This window comes from Eptatretus burgeri, chromosome 14 (assembly GCF_056783735.1).
Source record: "Eptatretus burgeri isolate ZD-2024b chromosome 14, Ebu_testis_v1, whole genome shotgun sequence".
Taxonomy (NCBI): Eukaryota; Metazoa; Chordata; class Myxini; order Myxiniformes; family Myxinidae; genus Eptatretus; species Eptatretus burgeri.
The window spans coordinates 37974083-37982063 of NC_140974.1; the positions used below are offsets into that span (position 1 = coordinate 37974083).

At 49.0% G+C, this 7981-nt stretch overlaps 1 long non-coding RNA gene across 1 annotated transcript; it reads left to right on the forward strand.

The window, feature by feature from the left end:
* Nucleotides 1-5789: 5789 nt before the first annotated feature.
* Nucleotides 5790-6460, forward strand: LOC147012988 (uncharacterized). Its single transcript, XR_015050964.1, has 3 exons — nucleotides 5790-6099; nucleotides 6183-6281; nucleotides 6364-6460. It is a non-coding gene; the product is annotated as an uncharacterized LOC147012988 (long non-coding RNA).
* The last annotated feature ends 1521 nt before the right edge of the window (nucleotides 6461-7981 follow it).

Below are 7981 nucleotides of genomic sequence, written 5' to 3' on the forward strand. Positions count from 1 at the left end.
TCTGACCAGCGATAGCCAAGGATTCTCCGAAGAGACCTGGTACCAAAGGAATTAAGTCTCCGTCTCAGATCCTTGGTCAGAGTCGAAGTCTCGCATCCATAGAGCAAGACTGTAAGTACCAAGGACCTGAAGACTCGGACTTTCGTACTCCCGCACAGGTACCGGCAGCGCCACACCCCATGATCCAGTGAATCCATGACTCCCCAGGCCCGACCCAGACGTCTATTGACCTCTGACTCACAGCCAGCAGAGACATGAATATCACTGCCAAGGAAAGTGAATCTCTCCACGACCTCAACATCCTCACCACAAATAGACACAGACAGGACAGCAGCATCCAAGATGTCACCGAAAGCCTGGATCTTAGTTTTGACCCAAGAAACCCGTAATCCCAGCGGCTCTGACTCCTCATTCAGCACCTCGCGGGCCCCCAAAAGGATGTCTAAAGTCTCCGCAAAGATGACTGCATCATCTGCAAAATCAAGGTCCGAGATCTTGACGTTCCCAAACGATGCACCGCAGCTTCATCTCTCCGACATCCTCCCTAAAATCCAGTCCATACAAGTGCTGAAAAGTATGGGGGCCAGTACACACCCCTGACGAACTCCACTAACAACTGGAAATAAGTCAGAGATGGTACCACCACACTTCACAGCACTCTCAGTACCAGAGTAGAGTTCAGACATCAGATCGATCAGTTTTTTTGTCAGGTCAGGTTCGATCTGTGACCTGCTACAGGTACCATGTAAACCTGTACTAACCTGTTCCATGGTCGGGTTCTCGGTGACTCAACCGTCTCCCCCACCAGGTTTTCTGGTGAGGAGGGTGTTTGGATATGGACACCCAGCAGGATTAAAAAGAAAACCTGCCAAAGGGCGGAGGAGCTCCTTATGAGCCAACGGCCATCCATATCTAGTGCCCAACTGTGTCTGCGGATGTCCTCCTGCAGTTTGGTTACTTTTTTATTCGGAGGTTGGTGGCAGGATTTGCACTCTGGCCACCGTAAAACCCTTCATTCCGCAAAACGCAAAAAAATCTGAAAACCCACTCCGTGGTAGTACCTCCTGTGCAGCTTCCCTTCGCAGGGCAGTTCACCGGATGACGGGATTGGGGCAAAGCCTTCGGGACCCCCAATCTTTGATCATAGGAGGGAAACCACGGGGTAACATCCCTGGGTCAGATTGCGGGAGAGTGTGTCGGAGTGGTGCTGAGGTGTCGTCCACCAGACGGCGGTCTCCTTGGGTTAACCTGAGGCGGTCCCTTCGGGTGGGTGCCTGGAATGTCCTATCGCAAAGAGAGGATGATCACCTGTCTCTGTTATCATCTGAGCTCAAGCGTTTGGACATCGGGATTGCAGCTCTCTCTGAGGTTCGGAGACCGGATTGCGGCGAGATAATGGTGGGTGGTTACACCTACTATTGGTCTGGTCGCTCTGATGGTTACCATACCCAAGGAGTTGCTGTAGCTGTGTCCAATAAGCTGACCCCAATGATAATTGAGGTAACACCGGTCAACGAGCGTATTATGAGATGAAGGATTCGTCACTCCTTAGGTGTCATTTCCCTGGTCTCTGTTTATGCTCCGACTGAGGCGAGTGATCTCACCGTGAAGGATGCATTCTCCGCCACGCTCGAGTCTGTGGTTGATCAGTGCCCCAGACGAGATACACTTCTAGTCTTGGGGGATTTCAATGCATCGACTGGAACTGATAGGGATGGTTATGAGGTGTGTGTTGGTCCCCATGGGTCAGGAACTATGAACCAGAATAGCACTAAGTTCCTTGACTTTGCAAGAAGTCATGGACTTAGGGTGGCTGGTTCATGGTTTCAGCGCCGACAAGCTCATCGCTGGACTTGGTATTCCAACGCTGGAGGTGTGGCGAAGGAGATTCACCATGTCCTCATTGACGGTCGTTGGAGGATGATACAGAACTGCAGGGTCGACCGGAGTGCTCAGTTCCTCAATACTGACCACAGGCTTGTTGTAGCAACTCTAAAGCTGCACCTTAAATCCTGGAGAATGGTACCATCCCAGCCTAGGCTGGATGTTGGCAAGCTCAGAGATGAGAGAGTAGCTGAGGAGTTTGCGAACAGGCTGACTGGACACTTGGGGGGGTCTGGGTGCTTTGGGGGTCCTGAAGAGTTGTGGAGTGCCTTCAAGACCACCGTCCTTGATGTTGCCGGTGGATGTTTTGGAGCTCACCGCAGGGCAAAGAAGAATTTTGTCTTGAGGGACACTGGATACCATTGACCAGAGTCGCAGGGCCAGGCTGAATGGCAGAGTTGAGCTGTTCAGGGAGCTGAGGCGTAAAACTGCACGTGCACTGAGGGTGGACTAGGAGGCCTATGTGCGAGGAATCTGTGAGGGGGTAGAGCAACACCTGTGGACCGGTGATTCTCGTCCCGCTTACAGGGGAATTCGCGCATTACGTTCATCCAAGCCCATCTCTCGTAGCACTGCAGTTAGAGCAGAGAGTGGTAGGCTCTTGACAGAGGAGTCTGAAGTGAAGGCCCGCTGGGCCGGTTACTTTGAGCGGTTGTACCAGGCTGATCCCCCAGCTGTCGAGTTGGACGTCAAGGGTGTTACAATCCCTGTTGCTGACCCTCGAATCAACTGTGGTCCACCTTCGCTTGTGGAAACACGGGCTGCGGTGAACCAGTTGAAACGGGGCAAAGCTCCAGGGATCTGTGGCATCCATGCTGAACTTCTAAAGGCTGGTGGAAGTGCTGCACTCATGTCGTTGCATGCAGTTTTGTGCTCTGCCTGGAACACAGGCATCATCCCAACTGACTGGAAGAGGGGCCTTGTTGTCCCTCTCTGGAAAGGGAAGGGTGATCGCCAAGACTGCAACAACTACCGAGGGGTGACGCTGCTTTCAGTGCCGGACAAGGTCTTTGCTCGGATAATTCTCGATAGGGTTCTCCACCATCTGCTTGAGCACCAGCGTCCAGAGCAGTCAGGCTTTACACCAAAGAGGTCAACGATTGACCGTATCCTTGCTCTTCGTGTCCTCACCGAACGCAGACGAGAGTTTCGGCAGGGGCTGCTTGCAGCCTATGTTGATCTCTGTAAAGCGTTCAATTCAGTGAATCGGGATGTGCTCTGGAGGATTCTTTGTCTTCGAGGGGTGCCACCAAAATAGATCGATCTGATATCTGAACTCTACTCTGGTACTGAGAGTGCTGTGAAGTTTTCTCTGACTTATTTCCAGTTGTTACTGGAGTTCGTCAGGGGTGTGTACTGGCCCCCACATTTTTCAGCACTTGTGTGGACTGGATTTTAGGGAGGATGTCGGAGAGATCAAGCTGCGGTGCATCGTTTGGGAATGTCAAGATCTCGGACCTTGATTTTGCAGACGATGCAGTCATCTTTGCGGAGACTTTAGACATCCTTTTGGGGGCCCTCGAGGTGCTGAATGAAGAGTCGGAGCCACTGGGATTACGGGTTTCTTGGGTCAAAACTAAGATCCAGGCTTTCTGTGACATCTTGAATGCTGCTGTCCTGTCTGTGTCTGTTTGTGGTGAGGAAGTTGAGGTCGTGGAGAGATTTACTTTCCTTGGCAGTGATATTCATGTCTCTGCTGGCTGTGAGTCAGAGGTCAATAGACGTCTGGGTCGGGCCTGGGGAGTCATGGATTCACTGGATCATGGGGTGTGGTGTTGCCGGTACCTGTGCGGGAGGACGAAAGTCCGAGTCTTCAAGTCCTTGGTACTTCCAGTCTTGCTCTATGGATGCGAGACTTGGACCCTGACCAAGGATCTGAGACGGAGACTTAATTCCTTGGGTACCAGGTCTCTTCGGAGATTGCTTGGCTATCGCTGGTTGGATTTTGTGTCCAACGAGCGGTTGCTGAGAGAGACTCGGATGAGATTTGTTACCTGCATAGTCCGTGAGCGTCAGTTGCAGCTGTATGGATATGTGGCTCGTTTTCCTGACGCTGATCCTGCTCACCAGATTCTCTCAGCGAGGGAGTCTCATGAGTGGAGGAGGCCAGTGGGCCGACCACGTTCCTCGTGGTTGCAGCAGGTTGACCATCATCTCAAGGAGATGGGGATGGGCCTGGCATCTGCCTGGGGGATGGCCAGACGGAGGCCCCTGGAGTACCGGCGGAAAGTGGATGCAGTGACGCGCTGTTCTGGCACATGCTCCCATACCTGACCTGACCTGATCGATCAGTTTTGGTGGCATCCCACGAAGACCAAGAATTCTCCAGGGGACATCCTGATTCACTGAATCGAATGCTTTACAGAGATCAACATAGGCTGCAAGCAGCCCCTGCCGAAACTCTCGTCTGCGTTCGGTGAGGACACAAAGAGCAAGGATACGGTCAATCGTTGACCTCTTTGGTGTAAAGCCTGACTGCTCTGGACGCTGGTGCTCAAGCAGATGGTGGCGAACCCTATCAAGAATTATCCGAGCAAAGACCTTGTCCCGGCACTGAGAGCAGCGTCACCCCTCGGTAGTTGTTGCAGTCTTGGCGATCACTCTTCCCTTTCCAGAGAGGAACAACAAGGCTCCTCTTCCAATCAGTTGGGATGATGCCTGTGTTCCAGGCAGAGCACAGAACTGCATACAACGATGCGAGTGCAGCATTTCCACCAGCCTTGAGAAGTTCAGCATGGATACCACAGAACCCTGGAGCTTTGCCTCGTTTCAACTGGTTCACCGCAGCCCGTGTTTCCACAAGCGAAGTGGATCACGGTTGATTCGAGGGTCAGCAACAGGGATTGTAACACCCTTGACATCCAACTTGACAGCTGCTGGATCAGCCTGGTACAACCGCTCAAAGTAACCGGCCCAGTGGGCCTTCACTTCAGACTCCTCTGTCAAGAGCCTACCACTCTCTACTCTAACTGCAGTGCTCCGAGGGATGGGCTTGGATGAACGCAATGCGCGAATTCCCCTGTAAGCGGGACGAGAATCACCTGTCCACAGCTGATGCTCTACCCCCTCACAGATTCCTCGCACATAGTCCTCCTTGTCCACCCTCAGTGCACGTACAGTTTTACGCCTCAGCTCCCTGAACAGCTCAGCTCTGCCATTCAGCCTGGCCCTGCGACTCTGGTCAATGGTATCCAGTGTCCCTTGAGAGACAAAATTCTTCTTTGCCCTGCGGTGAACTCCAAGACATCCACCGGCAACATCAAGGACGGTGGTCTTGAAGGCACTCCACAACTCTTCAGGACCCCCCAAAGCACCCAGACCCCCCAAGTGTCCACTCAGCCTGTTTGCAAACTCCTCAGCTACTCTCTTGCAGGGTGCTGGAGAACAACAGGACGAATCTGATTTTGCAAAATTCTTGCTGGATCTGGGTGAAGGGAAGATTCCTGTCAATCCAGAAGAGGGTGAATTTGCTATTGAGCTCAGGGAACCGCTCATTCTTCCAGGTTAAAAACTTCAGGATATTGTCACTTGGGTGTACGAGGACTTGCACAACAACATTATAAACCCCAAGTGGCTATGCTAGCGTGTTATACTCTGTCCGACCAATTCTGAAGTCGATCAGGTAAATGACGACATGACAACCATATTTCCAGGGGAGGAACATGTTTGCTGTGGCGTCGATACAGCGGAATCTGAGGGTGATCATTTGTATCCGCCTGAGTTCCTGAACATCCTCTGTCCATCTGGTATGCCTCCACTTCGGATTACTCTCAAGGTGGGTCTGGTGATCATGCTGCGATGAAACGTCGACCAGCAGAGCGGGCACTGCAATGGCTCAAGGTACATCATCCATCAGATCCTTCCAAATCTGTTGGTTGCAAAATCTGTGATGGGTGATAATTCTGGACGCACATTGCTCATTCCACGCATAACCTTGAGTCCATCTGACAACATCTTCCCATTCACTCTGCGGCGTCGGCAGTTTCCAGTACGACCATGCTTTGTCATGACTGTGAATAAATCCCAAGGGCAGTCGCTACACCGTGTTGGGCTCTTCTGCACAAGAGACTTCTTCAGCCATGGTCAGTTCTACGTGGCGGCCAGTAGGGTTGGCAGATCCAGCAGCCTCCGCATTCTTGCCCTGGACGAGGAAACAAAGAAGAAGCGCCGTTTCCTCAGCAATGTTGTTTATGAAGAGGTGCTAACGAGATAAAGGTGTGTACATGGAGGCAATTTTTAATATTATTTATTTGTTGAAGAAAAATTGCTCCGAAAATAATTTATCAAAACGTTGGCAGATCTAGCAGCCTCCGCATTCTTTCCCTGGACGAGGAAACAAAGAAGAAGGCCCGTTTCCTCAGCAATGTTGTTTCTGAAGAGGTGCTAACGAGATAAAGGTGTGCACATGGAGGAAATTTTTCTTCTTATTTATTTATTGATGAAATTTGTTCTGAAAATAATTTAGCAAAATGTTGGCAGATCCAGCAACCTCCACATTCTTGCCCTGGACGAGGAAACAAAGAAGGGCCGTTTCCTCAGCAATGTTGTGTATTAAGAGGTGCTAACGAGATAAAGGTGTGTACATGCAGACAATTTTTATTATTATTTATTTATTGAAGAAAAATAGTTCCAAAAATAATTTATCAAAAAAGTGCACAACTTTTTTTGGTTTCCAATTGTCAAAATGGTGTGGCCTTTGGAAGTGTTAAGAAATTCAGCTCTCCTCAACATGCTTCCCAACAAAACACATCTCAATTTGGTGGTATGCTTTGCAAACTATTTTTTTTAAAACTATTTTAAAACTAAAACAATTTGAACATGGAATACCGAATGACACTGTACTTTCAGGTCTCCTACAAATCCTACCCTGTCGCCTCACCGTGGGGTAGGAGTGGCAATGGTCAATGGCAGCGAATGTCATGGCGAGCAAAGACAGGGAGGTAAACTTGATTTTAATTTGCATTTTAAGTAACTCTGTGTGTGTAAATATCACAGCAGTTGTTACTTCAATGCAAGCGATAATTTGTGGATTGCATGTGAACATTCCATATAAGCACGCACTACTTCCGGATAGTGATGACTTACTGTATTCTAATAATTTCTCGATTTCTTATGCGGATTTATAGATAAACACAATGCCCCAATCCAGTCGTCGTTTACGAGAGCGAAAGAACGGCCTGTGTGGTTGTTGTTTCTCGCACGCGGTTTGAAAGTTTTTTTTTTTTGCATGTACGGCCATGCACGTACGGGCACGTGAGAGCGAAGGAACGGCCTGTGTAGTTGTTTCTGGCATGCGGTTTGAAAGTTTTTTGTTTTGTTTTGTTTGCACCTATGGGCATGCACCTACGGGCATGCACTAGTGTCTATAATTAGGTCATGACCTTAAAATTAGGTCAAGGTGAATTTTTTTTTTAATGTCAACCCCACATACTTTCCATTCGCATGATTGATGCAAAGTTTCATTCCGAAAGTCCCTGTCGGCTCCGAGATACAGCTCAGAAATTGGGAATATTGAGAATCCAGGAAGAATATTTTTAAAAAAAATAAATGGTGGTTTAGTACTCCAACAGATCAAAGAAACTCTGTGGTACCATTAAAAATTTAAGGCACCAAGTGTTCTTAAACAAACCCTACAACAGCAATAAGCCGTCACCTCTCTTATAGGTCATTAGGAGAGGCTAAATAAAGGATTCCAGTTTCTGCAGTGCAATGACTTGGGTGACTTTACATACTTCACAGCCAAAGAGTTGAACATATTTTACATGAATGTAATTACTGTAATTGTATTGTTTCAATGGAAATATTTTCAACGAAAGTTTTAAATTTCAAAACCACCAAAGTTGGTGATCTTCCTCGTGCCGTTAGTTGCATCATGAGTTTGTGAAATTAACAAACAAAAAATGAAACTTTAAATTTCATCACAGCTATCCCCAGGTGGGCCGGTGGAGCTCGATTCTCAAGATGAGAAGCATGGACAACAGGACGACCTTCATTTACAAAATAATTCTTCATATTGTCGGTTTGAGTTCGTCGCCGCCAGATGGCGAGCTCGACCCAACACCGACCGATCACCACCGAGTCTGGGCAGAGAAAAACA